General features: G+C 40.8%; 1 long non-coding RNA gene across 3 annotated transcripts in view; it reads right to left on the bottom strand.

Moving 5' to 3' along the window:
* Positions 1-20358, bottom strand: part of LOC116467458 (POTE ankyrin domain family member A) — a 72851-nt gene that overhangs the window by 13233 nt on the left and 39260 nt on the right. For all 3 annotated transcript variants that reach the window (XR_009213215.1, XR_009213217.1, XR_009213216.1), the window contains exons 12-16: positions 13481-13520; positions 13082-13143; positions 10633-10726; positions 7840-7868; positions 7673-7754 (exon numbers count right to left, since the gene is read on the bottom strand). This is a non-coding gene — a long non-coding RNA (POTE ankyrin domain family member A). The remainder of the gene's footprint in view (positions 1-7672; positions 7755-7839; positions 7869-10632; positions 10727-13081; positions 13144-13480; positions 13521-20358) is intronic.

Here is a 20358-nt window from a genome sequence, read left to right as displayed (position 1 = left end):
CATTAATACAGATGCTGCCATTTTTTTCAGGGATTACCTAATTGAGAAGGTGACTGACAGGATCTGAAAAGGAACAGGTAATATTACCTGTCTAAATGGAGAATTATGATCGTGAACAACTGAATAATGTGTTTGCACATAATATACGCATATGTGAACACATACATATATACACAGACATATATATGCATATATATATGTATGTATGGGACAGAAAGACAGTGGTGAGACAAGAAAAAAATGGAAAACAGATTAACATCTCCAATGTAAACTGGGAAAGAATTTTTTTTAAAGTAGAGAATACATTAAAAAATAAAACCATCTCATTAGAGGAACAGCATTAAAAATCAACTTTTAAAAGAGCAGCTTAGACTTTTTTATTTTTTATTTATTTTTATTTATAGAGAACAGCTGAAATGAGCAAAAGGCTTTCCTTCCTGCTGCCACCTGAGTGTTTACAGAGAATGAAGACTAAATAGGTCTTTCACATCAGTAGACAAAGCTCTTAGAAAGCTTAGTCACGGTGTCAGTGCTATATGATTGTTCAACTAATAAACCTGGACAGATGTGCAAAAACGTAACAGTTGTTACTTCCAGAGGCAGAAGCTGGCAGGCTGCAGAACAGGGAAAGGTGGAAACCCAGATTTCAGTGTGCCTTCTTCTGTACCTTGTGAATGTGCTACAAGTGTGTTATTCCTGGTGTGTTTATTGTGAATTTAGTTTTTTTTTTAAACTAATACTCCAAAATACTCATAGAAAACAACCACTTTGTTTTGTTTATGCTTCACAGGGATAGGAATTCATGCAAGACAGAGAAAAGATAGCTTCTTGCTACTTGCTGATGTCTAGGGACTGCAGAGAAGGCTCACTGGCTGGGGCTGAATCCATAGCAAGAGGTTGGCATCATTTGGAGGTGACATCACTCACAGGTCTGCCAAGGTCACTGGGCTTGGCTGGAGGACCCACAGGAATCTCCCTGGTATCCTGGGCTTCCAAGCAGCCAGGCAGTCTCAGGACATTCAGAGCCCTGACTTGGTGGCCAAGGGCTCCACGGGTGAGTGACTGGAGTGAAACAGGCAGAGGCTCATGGCCTTTTCTAAGGAGCTGGTAAGTTCCACACATCCCCTCCACATCGACTGTCAGTGACAAGTCAGCACCAGCGTCCCACCCCATGAAAAGAAGCATAGACCCCACCTCTCAAGAGGAGAATAGCCAAGAAATGGCGAACATTTAAAAATCCAACACAAATGCCTGTCTGAAAATCCCCAGCACAGAGACACCTCTCAAACATGAGATAAAAGAGCTGCCACTCTATGACCCAGGCCAAGGGTAAGACAAGTGTGGGTTTTACTTCTGCCTCAGGCACTGTGAGTTGACTGACAAGTAAACACAGACATTAAGGGAAATTAATCACAGGGTTATGGAGTAAAAGGGTAACAAAAGCTAATGTAGACCTGAAATGCTGCTCTACAAGGGAACCACTTCATTCACTGTTAACTTAAAAAAAAAAAAAAGATCTATACATTTGGAAAACAAGTAGGAACTTTTTTTCCACTTTATTTGACGTTCAGGGGCTTCACGTGTGGGTTTGTTATATGGGTAAATCGTATCACTGAGGCTTCATATAAGACCTGATTAAACTAAAGAGTTTCTGGCACAGTAAGAGACTTGATTTCTTATAAAAGTTTATAGCCCACAAGATGGTCATCCTGCAGGCTGGGAAGTGCATGTCCTACCAAGGCCAGGGCCTAGTACATGGAAGGAGGAGTTGGGGCAAGAGCTTTATGCTGGACAGGCTGGCTGAATAGAAACCTTCAACAGGTTACAGGAGGAGCTGTGAATATTCATGAGAGTGGTCCTGATGCATGCATACCAAACAAGCAAATATGTAACATATGACCCATGTTCACTATTGGGTGGAGACTTAATATTTAAATGTATTACAATTAGGCCCTATACCTCAAATGGTCTTTTCAGGACACAAAGGCACACAAGTGCACAGCCTCTGTAAACCGGCTAGAACCCGTCCATGGTGGGTGGTCTCTTCCCAGGAGTTACTGAAATTAGTCTCATGTCCACTCAGAGCTGTCATCATGGCTGGTGTAAAAGGGTATTAGGGGCCAGTCAGTCAGTGTCTGGTGCTGAGCTACAACTGTTAATAGTGTTTATTTAGCTGTTAGAGAAAAAGAAGCCCTGTAGAAGCCAGAACAGTTTCTTCCTTGTTTAGGGGTGTGTGACTCAACCCTTGCCTGGCATGGTTTTACGTGCTGTTTACACTTTGGTACCTTACTGCCACAGAATCTGTTCTGTCAGTCTTATGACCTCAATTGGAACAGGCACACTGGGCAGTTGTGTCTAAACATAAAAGGGGCATAACAAGGCATCATGTTGCCCGTCTGTCATGGTCTGATGCCTAGCACTGAGCAGGTGTGGAGGAAAGGCCTGGGGCAAGCTAGAGTGACGGTATGGTCTGTGGAGCCTCACCCTGGGAGCAGCTGCCTCAGCTCATGGTTCCACAGCCCAGCTGCACTCATCTACAAGCCAATGCCTCCATCTGGAAAACCTGACAGCCTATCCTATTCCTAGTTCCCTGAGTTTAAGCATCTCTCTGCCAAACCATCAAGAAAACCCTGGGCTCTGCTGATGCATGGACAGCCTAGTGCATACGCGGGGCATGCAACAAATGCCAAGAACAGCTACCTCCCTGGTGTCCAATGAGGACAACAGTCACCATCATGGCAGTGCAGCCTGAGTCCCAGACTTAAATTCCTTCTCAAAATGTGGAGCAGGGGACCCAGTGTAGAGTGCAGGGCCTCTGCAGATACCTCTCCTCCTGGGCCCCAGCCAGGAGGGGTGGCCTGGAGGAGCAGCGGGAGGACGAATGGACATGGGAGCCAACCCTGGCCTCAGAGGCACCACCATCCCTGCACACAGCCCTCTCTTCCTTGAGGGTCTTCCTCCAACACCTGGCCTGAGCCACCCATGAAGAACAGACATCCCTCTCCCCATTCTGTGCTGGGAAATGGAGGCCCAGCACTTGCCTCTCACACTCATGGTGGAACTGTGACCAGGACCCAAGTCTCCTGACACCCTTAAAACGACATGCAGCCCTCTGCTGTGGGTGGGGAAGGGGTCTGAGCACAGCTGAGGTTTGGGGGAAGGAGGTCTTCTGAGAATGTTCTCAGGGTTCCCAAGGATGGTGGTGACTCAATGCACACAGGAGAGATCAGATAATCCCACGCCCTCCTCAAAAGGGACCTGGGGCTCAGGCTCTGATGGAGATGCCTCTGGATGAAGCTACTTCGATGGTTTGGCAGAGAGATGCTTAAACTCAGGGCACTAAAAATGGAACAGGCTGTTGGGTTTTCCAGATGAAGATAACAAGCAGAGGGTTGAAAGGGATGCCACTCCAAAGGGATGCAGCTAGCCAGCAAGTGCAGGAAAAGATGCCCAGCAGCACTGTCACCAGGGAAAGGCAAGCCAGAGCTACAGTGACATGGCACTGTGCACCCACTGGATGGTCAGAGTTAGACACACACCAGAGAATAACACCGGGCGGTAAGGACATGATAAACACCGATCGCTGTGAACTGCTGCTGGGAATGGAACATGATTCAACCACTGTGGAAAACAATGTGGCAGCTCCTCAAAACACAAAGCAATTACCCAGCAATTTCATGCCTGGGGCCTAGGTATGTACCCAAGAGAACTGAAAGCAGAGATTCAGGTATTTGTAATGGGAATGTCCCTGACAGCACTTTCCATAATCACCAAAGGGTGGAAGGCACACACGACCGTCCCCAGATGAACGGGTGATGGAACACTATTCACCCCTCATAGGAAGGGGGCCTGATGCATGCCACAGCACGGAGGAACCCAGAAGACCTTATGCTGAATAACAGAAGCCAAACAAAGGTCATGATGAAATGTCCAGAAGAGGCGAGGCCATAGAGACAGACCCCAGAGGCTGGGGAGCAGAGGAGGGAGCGGGTATGGGGTTTCCTTGTGTGGTCCTGGAAATGTCTTGGAACTACAGAGGCCATGCTTGTGCAATGCTGTGACGGTGCGGAATGTCACCAAATTACTCACTTAAACATGGATAGTTTTATGTTATCTGAATTTCATCTCAGTAATAAAATTAAGCTGTAATGATTTGCCACCCTGTTTCCCTCTCCCTGCCCCCCAGCTGCTGGGCCCACCACTAGCCCCTGCTGTGCGGCCAGGACAAGGGCAGAAGAGTCAGTGGGCAGGAGCATGTGCAGGTGCAGCCCCAAGTGCCCCCAGCCCCTTGTCCTCTGTACTCCAAGCCTCCCTTGCAGTGAGAAGGGCCATGTGACAGGATCCCATGGAACACAAAGTGATAGCGGCTCCTCCCAGGCCTCAAAGCTCCTCAAGTCTCAGGCTCCTCCAGGCTCTGGGCCCTCCTGCGCACACAGCCAGGTACATGGGCTGGAGGTGTGGCCACCAATCCCAGAGCCTGGGGGACATGCTAGGCTGCGCCACAAGCAGGACACGAGTGGATGGCATTAAGCTCCTAAAACTGGGGGCGTTCCTGTCACCAAGTACAGTCTCACTTGCCGTCGCAGGTACTGGTCGTCTGGAGATACCGGTGGTCTTGAGGCAGGGGCGGGGGGCAAACAAGATTCGAGGTTTTCCTGGGTCACAGCTTTTCAAGGTTCTGTGGGGCGTCATGTGTGTGGCCTGCCAGAGGAGTCTCCTGCAGAGACGACCTGCAGGCTACCCACCGGTGCTGGGCCACACAGCCAGGCTGGCCCCTTGCTATGGCAGAGCAACATGCCCACGTCACCAAGTGCCTATGAGCCCCATTTCCCCAGGTGAGGAGGGCCACGCCCAGAGCCCCGACTCAGCTCAGTGTCAGGCTGGTAGGGAGCTTGGGCTTCCCAGGGTGCAGTAGACACCCCAAAGGCAATGGTGGAGGAGCAGGAAGGGGAGCAGACCAGGAGGACACCCCAGCCCACCCAGGACCAGGCCTCAGCTGCCAGGTCTGTGCTGGCTTTAGTGGCAATAGAAGTGTGAGAAGGAAACCCAGTGAGCCGTCTCCCTCCCTCACCCACCCTAGCTTATGCTGCACCCCCAGTTCATTACCCTCAGGTGCTGGCACCTGGAGTACACACCTCCTGCAGCATCCCCCAGGTCATTACTTAAATTCTAGCAAATTACATTTTTTCTTTTTCTCTTTCAGGAACACAACGGTGAGAATTTTCTCAAGTCACAGAGACACAGGAGGGAAACGGAAGCAACTTGGATGGCCCTTGTCCTGCCACCCCTGCCTCCTGCCCAGGGCTACACCAGCACTCAGGTGCTTCTCTGGAACTCTGGGCTTCTACAAGACACAGACATCAGCAGCCCAGGGCATGGAGGAGCCCAGGGCCAGGACTGGAAGCACCACTGCCAGCACTCGAATCTGGGAGGCAGCTCCAGTGCCCTGGGACCTGGGCCTGCAGGGCCACAGACATCTCCCCTCAACTGCCCCAGCTCCTCCGTTACCACTGGTGTCAAGGAGGAAACCCTGCACCCACTGGCCCACCAGGTGGGTGTACACCTGTCCAGGTGCCCAGGTGACCTTTCTGTGGTTGTGACTGGGCTGCTGTAATTTGTGGAGCCACCCATGAAGCAAAAGCCAACAAAAATGTTTGCTCAGGGCTCACCCAGTCCCTCCAGGACCCAGGTGCACCTGAACTGCCACCCTCGAGGTTCTGCCTGCACTGTCTCCCTGCCCCATGCTCTCTAGGGGACAGGAGCTAGGCAGAACAGAACTGCGGGAATAAGGACACCTCGCTGCCTGCTCTCACCCAACCCCTACCTTGCCTGGGGTCTCAGAAGGGACAGCTCGGAAATCCACAGGCTTCACAGCCTGCAGGCTCGGAGGCAGAGGGGAGCAAGGTCCCTGAGGCCCCCAGGATCACACAGCTGTGAGACCAGAGATCCGTGGAGGTCCAGGGATCATCTACTCAGAGACATCTACAGGCCTGGGCCTGACCCTAGAGCTCTGGGAGGGGAGACCGAGGCTGGGAGAAAAGGTACGAACCCAGGGGCTGACAAGTGTCCTCAAGCCTGGGTCAGGAGACGGCCCATCCTCTAAGGTCCCCTGGGAGAAGTGAAGCCTCCCTTAGGGGGCACAGCATCACCTCCCTCAACCCCAAGACTGGCTGCCTTTCTGAAAGGAGAGCCAAGTGGGCTCTGGAAGGCCTGGAACTTCTCACGCCTCCCAGCCCCAAAGGGTGCAGTTCCTGCATCACAGCCCCCAGGGGATCCCTGATCTCAAACTTCCCTGAGTCACACTGACCCGCAGCCTCCTGGGGGCTGAAGACCCCCACCCCATCGAGCACAGAAGATGGCCCTGGCAGGCCCAGGGGAAGACAGGCAGGGAGAGATGGCCCCACTGCTGTGGTCCCCTGCAGCCATCGCCGGGGCGCACTCTCCGTTTGGCAGCCATTGCCTAGACCCTCGCACCTTGCCACAAGTGTGTGGAAGAAATCATGACACAGGGTCTTCACTGAGCCTTCTCCCTGCCATGTGACAGCTCCGGAAGTCCCTGCATCAGTCTTTCCACTGCGTCCCCAGCCCTAGCGTAGCCCGGCAGGAGCTGAGGCTCCCTAAGGAGTGCTCCTGGGCTGCCCACAGCTGCTGTTAAGGATTCTCTGACGTCACTCACGGGCAAACCAAGCAGAGAGGGAAAGAAGTGGGGGGCACAGAGAGGGCACACCCGGGGTGAGGGACACAGCACCAGCACCAGAAGTGGCCTCCTTGCACCTGCAGAAGGGGGCTGTCACAATGGAAATGCAGCCATTTCCACAAGATGGAGGATGTGAGGGCCTGGGCTGCGCTGTACTCTGCCCTTGTTTGCGGCTTTTTCTCCCAGGCTGTGCTAGGGCATGGGAGGGGGACCTCGTCCTGGACCAGGAAACACAGCAGCACTTCGGCCCCCAAAACGGAGCCCCTGATCCTCCCCACTGTCCTCAGCACAGCAGCACCCTTGCCCTGACTCCCAGCTCCCACACCCTGCCCTTTTGCTAACTTGGGATTAAAATCATTATAAAATTGTTTAGCTGGTTTGTATCATTGTTAACCAAATGCTCCTACAGATAAGATATTGTGCACCTGTTTTGATTTGTCCTTTGACCTGAGGTCAATTTTCCTTAATTGTATTCATCAAATTTTGTTTACTTTAGATAAAAGAGAATGTTTAGTTGCCATGTGCTCTATGGATTTGTGCTTTGTTAGAAATACAAATTCTGAGGCAAAACCTAAATCTATCAAAATCTGGATTTTAAATATTTCCAGCTGATTCACATGCACAGTAATGATTGTTAAGTGGGGGAATTCTAGTCTTAAAAGGGGAAAAGATTATATGGGTACACTGATTTGCCAAAAAGATACAGTTAACATTGTATATCTCAATGCATATACATCTTACCTCACCAAAAAATTAGTAAAAGGAATAATAAAGTTGGGGGGTGCAATGGGTTGAATTATAGATAAAACAAAAAGGCACATGATGATAGTTGTTAAAAGGCTGGGTGTCAGTTCTACTCCATTATTTATTTTGTGTATCTTTTAAATGCTCTGTAATAAAACACACACACACACACACACACACACACACACACACAGCTTCTTTCCAGAATTAAATTTATATTGCAAAATTTACCTGATGTGGAGGTCTGTACATCCTTCATTTCTACTGCTTTATTAGAAGCAGAATGTTTCATTTCAATGGTAGGCTGAATGGGCTTTGAAACAAAATAAATAATGTATGATGTATATGTCATATAATATTTAGTTAATAATTCAAGAAGAAAATATAAAAGTTATTACCTTCAAGTGAAGATATTTCTCAGGAGACTCTAAAAAGCAAGTGAGACATATAATAAAATTATATGCAAATATGAAAAAACTAGCCAGACACTCATGCGGAATTAGTATTGGGCTAAATCCTCAGGGTTAACTTTAAAAACGATGACTTTTGGTCTGGAGATGCGCTTTTTGTTATGGCAGCAACATGACAGAAATATACTGAAGAAAAAATATAAATTTAGATTTCATAAAACATGCAGATAACATATCAAAAGGGAGATTAGGTTTCCAATGACTGCAACTAAAATAGAAAAGTGTACATATGTCAACAGGAATCTGATAATAAGAAGAAAAATTATCTTTAGCCAGAGGAGCAAATAATGATCCTGAGAAGACTAAATGTCGAAGTTGATAATGGAATGGAACAGCATGCCTTTCATGCAACACATTAGAATAATTTGTATCATTATACTACAAGTGTTTATTGTATTCTTTAATTTCCCCTGTGATTTAGAAAGGACACAGTTGTAATGACAGTTCAGTTGGATGTATAATTCATTTCTCATCAAAGAAAGTGTTCTGAATTGATCAGCCTAGATATACATATAGAATAACAGTTAATTTAAAAAGTTCATTTATTTCCATACCCACATGTGCTACTGGCATGCCTATGTTTCTTGTATCCTCCAGTTGAGCCATTTTTAAATTTCTTGATTCACTCATGTAAGAAGGTATATAAAAAACAACAGACATATATTTCTCCAGAAAGGAAAAAATTGTTACAGAATTATTAGATATTAATAACCTTTTGAATTTCAAATTCAGTGCAATATTCCTTGAAAATAATAATTTTAATATTCAAAGGATTAACTCTATAATTTTTTTCTAAAATTAGCTTTGTTTAGTATATCATGTTAGTATTTAAAGAATGTTTATGAAACAGCTATCTTATCAAAAAATCACCTAATAGCCAATGCTTCTGTATTTAGATTAATCTCATTTAAGTAACATCAGTGCAACATATATTGTTTATTCCTGATAAGTTATGGAGGAAGAAATGAGTCACTATGATTTACTACAATTTGAGCACTCCCTCTTGCCTTCAGTAACGTCTGAAGTGGCAAAAAACTCATTATCTGTGTGATTATCAGTGTGAATACCCTGAAGCCATCGGAAGTGAGTTTTCTCAAGTTTCCTCTTAATTTACTTCAAAATTACCAGGCTACCTTATTTCTTTCCTCCTTTCTACTACCCTCACAGTTCCTCTTTCTTTTCAAAAGTAATCCCTAGATCTGTGGTTTTGATTTCTTCCCTTCTATATTCTTTCTATGGATTATTCCCATGACAACTTTCCTCTTAATTTAGTGGTAGGATCTTACATCTATAATTTCTATTTCTTTATGTCTTTGATCCCTCCCCTCTGAATACAAATACATTCAGAAATGAATGCAAAATAAGGCTTTCCATTGATCCTGTTATGTCTTGAACTGCTGGTCAGTGCCTCTTCTCCCAGATTTATCTAAAGGGAAGCTATACCTTTGCTACTCAGTGTGTGGTTCAAGGACCAGCAGCGTTGGCATCACCTGAAAACTTAAGAGATGGAGAATCCCAGACCTGCTGAATCAGAATGTGCATTCTTAACAAGGTCCCCAGCTAATTGATTAAAATTTGAGAGAGATGCTCTGGTCTACACTGAATGTGCTTCCACATTCCTTTTACCTTTTTGGATTCTATCTCGGAGTTCTTCCCTAATATGTTCCCTAAGTTGAGACTACGTTACGAGTCATACTATTTCTAATGGACTCTTTATGTGGCTATAACTTCCTTGAATTCTCCGTAACTAACACTATGCTCTTCTTTCCAATTCTCTTCTTTTGGCTTATATGATAGTATCTATGAAATAACTTTTTTTTTTTTTTTTTGAGACTGAGTCTTGCTCTGTCACCCAGGGTGGAGTACAGTGACACACTTGGCTCACTGCAACCTCTGCCTCCTAGGTTCAAATGATTCTCGTGCCTCAGCCTTCCAAGTACGTGGGATTACAGGTGCCTGCCACCATGCCCAGCTATTTTTTGTATTTTTAGTAAAAGAGACAGTGTTTCACCATGTTGGCCAGGCTGGTCTCGAACTCCTGACCTCAAGTGATCTGCCTGCCTCAGCCTCCCAAAGTGCTGGGATTACAGGCATGAGCCATCGTACCCAGTCTAAATTAGCAACATTTTATGACGTTAAATTATGGACATGTATGGCTGACCATATATGCTTATGTTCATCTATGGTAGATGCAGAGCTCTGCATGATCGGGAACCTGGATCCTTAATGCTGTCAAAATGGTGAGGAAGACAGCAAAAGAAGAAAACTTTTGTGCCCCTTCCCTTATAAGTTTTGGTACTGGAAGCTCACCTTATATTGTTTCTGCCTTTTTAATACCCCATACTTTCTTTTTCTGAAAAATTATTTCATTTTACCACCCTCGGTAATGTATATCTGCTTCTTTTCCCTTTACTCCCTGTACTCTCTGCCTTCCTCATTCAACATTTCCTCTTTTACTCCTTTTCTTTCTTCTTTCCTTACTTTCCTTAGGTTTTACAGCTTCTTGAAATGAAACTAATAATTCAGCTCCTTTATTAGCACTCTCAATTTAATTTGTTGCTGACATCTAGTAAGATATATAACTTAACATTTCACCTCTCTTTTTTCTTACTATGCATTTAATAGGTGATTTTCTTCAGCTATTGGAATATATATATCAGTGATGATGTTTTAAAACAAATATTCTGTAAATGACTTTTTTAAATGAAATATGGTTTTTACCTCTTAGCTGTTCATTTAGTGTAATTTTTCCTTTCTGTTCTGCAGCCCCAGAAAATTCACCAACATACTTCTGTGAAAGATTCTCAGAGATACTCTGTTCAAATTAGTATCAACGAAGAGTTACAATTAAAAGATAATACAAGTTCCACAAAAAATTTCTAATAACTTTCTTGAAACAATTGAATTTCCTATTTTAAAAGACTAAAAAATAAGACAAGCATATATTGAAAACTAAAACCTTTCAATAGAGAACCTCATATCTTCTCACTAGGTCAAGCTTATTTTTTATCTTTATATGGCTACTGACTCTGTAAACCAAGCATGGAAGGCCAAAGGACACACATTCACAGTCAAATATTAGCTTATGTGCATATTTCAGCAAAAAAAAAAACCTGACTTCAAAATACCTCACTCTACTTTGCATTCCCCACCAAAAATAAAAAGACATTTAAAAAACACAATACACTTACTATAATATTTACAGAATTAAGCATTTAAAATTTGTCTAACTATAGAATTTTTAGTGTTAAAATAAGATAGCATGACAGGAAACTTCAGCATATGCCATGTTTCGTATAAACAGAACATTATAGAAGCTGCTTCATTTAGGCACACAAGGAGTTGGAAAAATCTAAATAGTTCTTGGTAAAAAATATTTACTGACAGAAAAAATGCTTGAATAAATGACAAAGTAGTAGTAAACACTTCCTTAGATTATGTTTAAATAAAAGGAAGCAAATAGTAGCAATAGTAAGCAACTCTTTCCCAAATTAAGAAATCACCTCAAAAATATAAGCCTTAACTTTAAGAAAGGAAGAGTAAGAACATTTATTTATGAATCATCAAAAATCCACCAGGCACTTATTTGCATATTTTCTTTCTTAAACATTATAATAAAAATGATTATAATGATGGTCACCCCACTTCCTGGTCATTCTATGATGTAAGAATGAAATAATGAACAGATATGATCCATTTTTCTCTCTCTCCAGAATGTCCTTTTCCTAGGCTTTCACATGGCTGGCTCTTTCTCACTTTTTAGTTGATAGATTACATTTCACATGCATAAAGATCCTCTGACCACACAATTTCACTCCCACTCCCATCCTTAGATTACATTTTACATGCATAAAGATCCTCTGACTACAGAATTTCACTCCCACTCCCATCCTAACTACAAACTGCTTCAATAACATCTAACCTATCTGTTTTCCTTATAGAATGCATGTATAGTAACTTACAAGTGTTAGCTGTTTGCTTGTTTTTCTCTTAGTACTATAGCATAAGCTCTCATCCTGTATATTCAGTGTCTAACTGCCTAGCACATAGTTGGTACTCAAAAACAGAAAGGTATTCAATCTCGAAAGATTTTAAAATCTCTTGGGAATATCTCAAGTGCTAAATCACTATATTGCTATATAATATCTCTAGCCATAGTCTGTTGAAACTTAAAATACCCCAAATTAGAAATCCACTTGTGCATTCTAACTTTCCCATTCCTTCTTGACACTGCTGCCAATTTACTGTCCTTCAGGTTTACACAAGACTTCTCCAATATTTATTAAGTCACTGAATACCACTGGGACCATTTTATCTTACATTTGTATACACACTTACCAGTTAACAAAATGTTTTTCTATTTCTCACCACATTTGCTCATTACACGTACCTAAAGGGTACATTCCAGTATTGTTTTTATGAAGGCGGTAACTGATGTTCAAATAGGTTAAATAATTTTTTTATAAGAATCCACTGATATTAAAAAAAAGAACAAAGACAAGTAACATGTTTTGACTTCAACTTGGTGCTGGTAGCAATATGCAGCAGCTGCTTCTGTCTAAGAGGTCGAGCCTTTCCCATGTCTTTCCATGGGTGTCACCTTAGAATGTCATCATTTGCCACAAAGGTACTCAATGTGTTTTATTTTTTAAAAAGATTTCTACTTATTAAAACAACATTAAACCAAATTGTTGTTATTATAGCCTGAAGTATTTACTATTCTCTATGCTTTTCTTTCTCCTGAAATATTCCTTGCAGATCTATACTGCATAATCCAAGTGTATTAATGCTTTCAAGTCCCAGGCATTACCTCTTCAAGTTCCAAGTTGTGAAAAACTACAGTCCAAACTGTTTTTCTCTGGATCTCATTACAACTTTTACACATCCAGATATACCATACAGTCATATATGTGGCCCTACATTGACCTGGAATAATTCTTTAGTTTTTAGGTAAACTTAACTTCATAACCCAAATTGATTCCTTCTGACTGACTTTTAAGCCTTTTTTTTTTTTTTCACTGTACTACTCTGGCTTTTTAAATGAACCCTGCAAATTAGAAGAATTCTACTATGAGGCGAGAAAATAAAGTCAAAGCAACCTCTTTTATGATTTAACATCACGGAATGGTTTTATTTTTTAAAATAACAACAAAAAAACAACAGATAATACCTCAGAATCCGAAAGTGATTCTATATTGCCCTCTTGTCCTGATTCTGATGAGGACAGTGAATCTGTAAAATGTTATAAAATGTTATTTACAGATACATTCATGAGAGAACATTTATCACTCTGAATTTTAAATACATATGGAACGCTATATCCATTCATAAATATTTCAATAAAATAAAAGAGCAAACAAGAAATTCAGAGGGTTGAAGTAGTTTTACAAAAAAGAAGTTGGCACTATGAAGAAAAGCATGAAAAAATCTAGAATGGATTTTATATTTGGGTGTACATATTTAAGTTTTTTACCATAGCATTTAAGCATTAAAAAATTAACAGATATTCAGTAAATTAAACTGTTACTATTTGTGTCCTGTCATGGAGTGCATTCAGTAATATCAGTACCATTTGGTCTTTTTCCATTTGCTGGCTTAGCTGCTCCATCCTATTAAAAAACAAAGCAAAAAAAAAAAAAAAAAAACCAACTTCAGAAAATGTATTTACTCACTCCCCCACTCAGTCAACCAGCTAAGACAATAAACATTCACTGTGTCTATCAAATCATAGGCAATATCCTTGGAAAAGCTGAAAATACATATAAAAGACAGATTCTGCCTTGTATTTGAGTGAAAGTAAAAATATATAAAAAACAAACAGAAAAGTCTAATTCACTAGTAATAAAAGAGAAGTGTATAAAGTACAGTAAGGGCACAAAAGGGACAACAGTCGGTTCTGCCCGAGAAGTTGAAAAACTGCTGTGAAGATGGGCCCTATTTTGAAAGGGAGACAAAGTACAGAGTGAGGGTATGAAGGTTCCTAGACAGGACAGCATGAGCAAAAATAAACTAAAAAGCTTCTGCACAGCAAATAATAATAATAATAATCAGCAGAGTAAACAGGCAACCTACAGAGTGGGAGAAAATCTTCACAAACTACGAATCCAATGAAGGACTAATATCCAGCATCTACAAGGAACTCAAACAAAGCAGCAAGAAAAAAATCAAATAATCCCATCAAAAAGTGGGCAAAGGACAGGAATACACATTTCTCCAAAGAAGGTATACAAATGGCCAACAAACAAATGAAAAAATGCTCAACATCACTAATTATCAGGAAAATGCAAATCAAAACCACAATGCGACGCTACCTTACTCCTGCAAGAATGGCCATAATTTAAAAATTAAAAAAAAAAAAGATGTTGAAATGAATGTGGTGAAAAGGGAACATCTTTACACTTCTCCTGGGAACGTAAACTAATACAATCACCATGGAAAACAGTACGGAGGTTCCTTAAAGTACTAAAAGTAGATCTATCATTTTATCCAGCAATCCCACTACTGCGTATCTACCCAGAGAAAAATAACTCATTATGTTAAAAAGACACTTGCACACACGTTTACAACAGCATAACTCACAACTGCAAAAATATAGAACTAGCCCAAATGCCCATCAATCAATGAGTAGATAAAGAAAATGTGGCACATATATACCATGGACTAATACTCATCCATAAAAAGGAATGAAATAATGGTATTCACAGTAATCTGGATGGAGTTGGAGACCACTATTTTAAGTGAAGCAACCCAGAAATGGAAAACCAAACATCGTATATTCTCACTCAGAAGTGGGAGCTAAGCTATGAGGATTCAAAGCATAAGAATAATACAATGGACTTTGAAACTCAGGAGAAAGTGGAGGGTGACAGATAAAAGACTACACTCTGGGTACAATGTACACTACTTGGGTGATGGGTACACCAAAATCTCAGAAATCACCACTAAATAATTAATTCATGTAACCAAACAATACCTCTTCCCCCAAAAATAATCAAAATAAAAACTGAAGGAATCTACCATAAAAATAAAGTTGTGATTATCCAAGTTGATGATTTAAGAAAATGTGGTACATACACACACCATGAAATACTATGCAGCCATACAAAATTATGAGATTGTGTATGTTCTTTGAGGAACATGAATGGAGTTAGAGGCCATCATCCTTAGCAAACTAACACAGGAGCAGAAAGCCAAATACCACGTGTTCTTACTTATAAGTCAGAGCTAAATAATGAGAGTAGACGGACACAGAGAGGGGAACAGCTGACACTGGAATGTGCTGTGGGTAGGAGGAAGGAAAGGATCAGGAAAAATAACTCATGATTATTAGGTTTAATACCTGGGTGATAATATGTAAAACAAGCCCCTGTGACACTAATTTTCCTCTGTATCTAACCTGCACGTGTACCCTCTAAACTTAAAATAAAAGTTTCTAAAACAGAACAGTTTTCAAATACATCTATAATTATCAAGCAAGCCCCAAGACAAAATAATCAAGTACAGTATGGTTCATGGAGAACCAGATACATAAAAGAGACTTTTGTCTATAGTATCACCTAGATAATACTGTTCAGTATTTGCAATCAGTGTTTTGGAAATGTTGCTGTAATAAAGAGTTTAATTTTATAGTATAAAATGATACATTAGTTAGATATGATCAGCTACCACTACCTGAGGAACATTATTACTACAGAGAGAGAAAAATGGAAAAAGAAATGTTCCATCAACTTTCCACTTGGACAAAGAATTAGTAATTGGAATTCTACATAGTAACATACGGCTTGAAAAGATAGATTTGCTAGAACATGAGTTGGGGCTCAAAAAGGTTTAAATTTTTTAATCTAAAATTCTAAGCTTAGAGTTGAAAGATACTAGAAAATATACCTTAACCATCTTTTCTATTGATGGCACATTTCTAATTCATTTCCTTCTTATTTATGACATATTTTTACAACATAACACATCTGAATTTATACATCCTAAACATTAAAAGGCTATATCAGATTAAGCCATATTTTAGAAATGCAGTTGATTTAATTAATGGGTAAGTTAGGCATATTATGTTACCTGTAATACTCCACAATATAAAAATCCACTTGTCCATTTATGTATTTACATTTGAAATATTATAAGCTTGTTACATGCAAGATGTTATTCTAGGTACTCCAGGATACAAACAAATATGTTTCCTAACCTCCAGTAGCTCATACTAATGAAGGAGTGTTTAAATGATTATTTAAATAGTTAAATACAAAAACTTCTGATATTTAAAATTTAAGAATACAAGAATTTTGAGTTGATATTTTCACAAACTACAATACAAAAAAACTGAAATTAAAGTCTTACATATGATTATTAAAGAGTCTCTGCTTCTAGAATTGTTATTTTGGGCAAAATATTTTTATTCAATTAGATGAAGATTTTGAGTACATTCTTTTTTTTTAAATTTTATTATTGTTATACTTTAAGTTTTAGGGTACATGTGCACAATGTGCAGGTTTGTTACATACATATACATGTGCCATGTTGGGGTGCTGCACCCATTAACTCATCATTTAGCATTAGGTATATCTCCTAATGCTATCCCTCCCCCCTCCCCCCACCCCACAACAGTCCCCAGAGTGTGATGTTCCCCTTCCTGTGACCATGTGTTCTCATTGTTCAATTCTCACCTATGAGTGAGAACATGCGGTGTTTGGTGTTTTGTCCTTGTGATAGTTTGCTGAGAATGATGGTTTCCAGCTTCATCTATGTCCCTACAAAGGACATGAACTCATCTTTTTTATGGCTGCATAGTATTCCATGGTGTATATGTGCCACATTTTCTTAATCCAGTCTATCGTTGTTGGACATTTGGGTTGGTTCCAAGTCTTTGCTATTGTGAATAGTGCCACAATAAACATACGTGTGCATGTGTCTTTATAGCAGCATAATTTATAATCTTTTGGGTATATACCCAGTAATGGGATGGCTGGGTCAAATGGTATTTCTAGTTCTAGATCCCTGAGGAATTGCCACACTGACTTCCACAATGCTTGAACTAGTTTACAGTCCCACCAACAGTGTAAAAGTGTTCCTATTTCTCCACATCCTCTCCAGCACCTGTTGTTTCCTGACTTTGTAATGATTGCCATTCTAACTGGTGTGAGATGGTATCTCACTGTGGTTTTGATTTGCATTTCTCTGATGGTCAGTGATGATGAGCATTTTTTCATGTGTTTTTTGGCTGCATAAATGTCTTCTTTTCATAAGTGTCTGTTCATATCCTTTGCACACTTTTTGATGGTTTTTTTTTCTTGTAATTTTGCTTGAGTTCATTGTAGATTCTGGATATTAGCCCTTTGTCAGATGAGTAGGTTGTGAAAATTTTCTCCCATTTTGTAGGTTGCCTGTTCACTCTGATGGTGGTTTCTTTTGCTGTGCAGAAGCTCTTTAGTTTAATTAGATCCCATTTGTCAATTTTGGTTTTTGTTGCCATTGCTTTTGGTGTTTTAGACATGAAGTCCTTGCCCATGCCTATGTCCTGAATGATATTGCCTAGGTTTTCTTCTAAGGTTTTTATGGTTTTAGGTCTAACATGTAAGTCTTTAATCCATCTTGAGTTAATTTTTGTATAAGGCGTAAGGAAGGGATACAGTTTCAGCTTTCTACATATGGCTAGCCAGTTTTCCCAGCACCATTTATTAAATAGGGAATCCTTTCCCCATTTCTTGTTTTTGTCAGGTTTGTCAAAGATCAGATGGTTGTAGATATGCAGCATTATTTCTGAGGGCTCTGTTCTGTTCCATTGATCTATATCTCTGTTTTGGTACCAGTACCATGCTGTTTTGGTTACTGTAGCCTTGTAGTATAGTTTGAAGTCAGGTAGCGTGATGCCTCCGGCTTTGTTCTTTTGGCTTAGGATTGACTTGGTGATGCGGGCTCTTTTTTGGTTCCATATGAACTTTAAAGTAGTTTTTTCCAATTCTGTGAAGAAAGTCATTGGTAGCTTGATGGGGATGGCATTGAATCTATAAATTACCTTGGGCAGTATGGCCATTTTCACGATATTGACTTCCTACCCATGAGCATGGAATGTTCTTCCATTTGTTTATATCCTCTTTTATTTCATTGAGCAGTGGTTTGTAGTTCTCCTTGAAGAGGTCCTTCACATCCCTTGTAAGTTGGATTCCTAGATATTTTATTCTCTTTGAAGCAATTGTGAATGGGAGTTCACTCATGATTTGGCACTCTGTTTGTCTGTTATTGGTGTACAAGAATGCTTGTATTTTTTGTACATTGATTTTGTATCCTGAGACTTTGCTGAAGTTGCTTATCAGCTTAAGGAGATTTGGGGCTGAGACAATGGGGTTTTCTAGATATACAATAATGTCATCTGCAAACAGGGACAATTTGACTTCCTCTTTTCCTAATTGAATACCCTTTATTTCCTTCTCCTGCCTAGTTGCCCTGGCCAGAACTTCCAAAACTATGTTGAATACGAGTGGTGAGAGAGGGCATCCCTGTCTTGTGCCCATTTTCAAAGGGAATGCCTCCAGTTTTTGCCCATTCAGTATGATATTGGCTGTGGGTTTGTTGTAGATAGCTCTTACTATTTTGAGATACATCCCATCAATACCTAATTTATTGAGAGTTTTTAGCATGAAGGGTTGTTGATTTTGTCAAAGGCCTTTTCTGCATGTATTGAGATAATCATGTGGTTTTTGTCTTTGGTTCTGTTTATACACTGGATTATATTTATTGATTTGTGTATGTTGAACCAGCCTCGCATCCCAGGGATGAAGCCCACTTGATCATGGTGGATAAGCTTTTTGATGTGCTGCTGGATTCGGTTTGCCAGTATTTTATTGAGGATTTTTGCATGAATGTTCATCAAGGATATTGGTCTAAAATTCTCTTTTTTGGTTGTGTCTCTGCCAGGCTTTGCTATCAGGATGATGCTGGCCTTATAAAATGAGTTAGAGAGGATTCCCTCTTTTTCTATTGATTGGAATGGTTTCAGAAGGAATGGTACCAGCTCCTCCTTGTACCTCTGGTAGAATTCGGCTGTGAATCCATCTGGTCCTGGACTGTTTTTGGTTGGTAAGCTATTGATTATTGCCACAATTTCAGAGCCTGTTATTGGTCTATTCAGAGATTCAACTTCTTCCTGGTTTAGTCTTGGGAGGGTGTATGTGTTGAGGAATTTATCCATTTCTTCTAGATTTTCTAGTTTATTTGCATAGAGGTGTTTGTAGTATTCTCTGTTGGTAGTCTGTATTTCTGTGGGATCGGTAGTGATATCCCCTTCACCATTTTTTATTGCATCTATTTGATTCTTCTCTCTTTTCTTCTTTATTTATCTTGCTAGCGGTCTATCAATTTTGTTAATCTTTACAAAAAACCAGCTCCTGGATTCATTAATTTTTTGGAGGGTTTTTTGTGTCTCTATTTCCTTCAGTTCTGCTCTGATTTAATTATTTCTTGCCATCTGCTAGCTTTTGAATGTGTTTGCTCTTGCTTTTCTAGTTCTTTTAATTGTGATGTTAGGGTGTCAATTTTGGATCTTTTCCTGCTTTCTCTTGTGGGCATTTAGTGCTATAAATTTCCCTCTACACACTGCTTTGAATGTGTCCCAGAGATTCTGGTATGTTGTGTCTTTGTTCTCGCTGGTTTCAAAGAACATCTTTATTTCCGCCTTCATTTCGTTATGTACCCAGTAGTCACTCAGGAGCAGGTTGTTCAGTTTCCATGTAGTTGGGCAGTTTTGAGTGAGTTTCTTAATCCTGAGTTCTAGTTTGATTGCACTGTGGTCTGAGAGACTGTTTGTTGTAATTTCTGTTCTTTTACATTTGCTGAGGAGTGCTTTACTTCCAACTATGTGGTCAATTTTGGAATAGGTGTGGTGTGGTGCTGAAAAAAATGTATATTCTGTTGATTTGGGGTGGAGAGTTCTGTAGATGTCTATTAGGTCTGCTTGGTGCAGAGCTGAGTTTAATTCCTGGGTATCCTTGTTAACTTTGTCTCGTTGATCTGTCTAATGTTGACAGTGGGGTGTTAAAGTCTCCCATTATTATTGTGTGGGAGTCTAAGTCTCTTTGTATGTCACTAAGGACTTGCTTTATGAATCTGGGTGCTCCTGTATTGGGTGCATATATATTTAGGACAGTTAGCTCTTCTTGTTAAACTGATCCCTTTAGCATTATGTAATGGCCTTGTCTCTTTTGATCTTTGTTGGTTTAAAGTCTGTTTTATCAGAGACTAGGATTGCAACCCCTGCCTTTTTTTGTTTTCCGTTTGCTTGGTAGATCTTCCTCCATCCCTTTATTTTGAGCCTATGTGTGTCTCTGCATGTGAGATGGGTTTCCTGAATACAGCACACTGATGAGTCTTGACTCTTTATCCAATTTGCCAATCTGTGTCTTTTAATTGGAGCATTTAGCACCCATTTACATTTAAAGTTAATAT

The sequence above is a fragment of the Hylobates moloch genome, unplaced genomic scaffold (genome assembly GCF_009828535.3).
Source record: "Hylobates moloch isolate HMO894 unplaced genomic scaffold, HMol_V3 SCAFFOLD_4, whole genome shotgun sequence".
Lineage (NCBI taxonomy): Eukaryota > Metazoa > Chordata > Mammalia > Primates > Hylobatidae > Hylobates > Hylobates moloch.
Note: the sequence above shows the minus strand (reverse complement) of the source record. Positions and strands in the feature narration are given on the sequence as shown.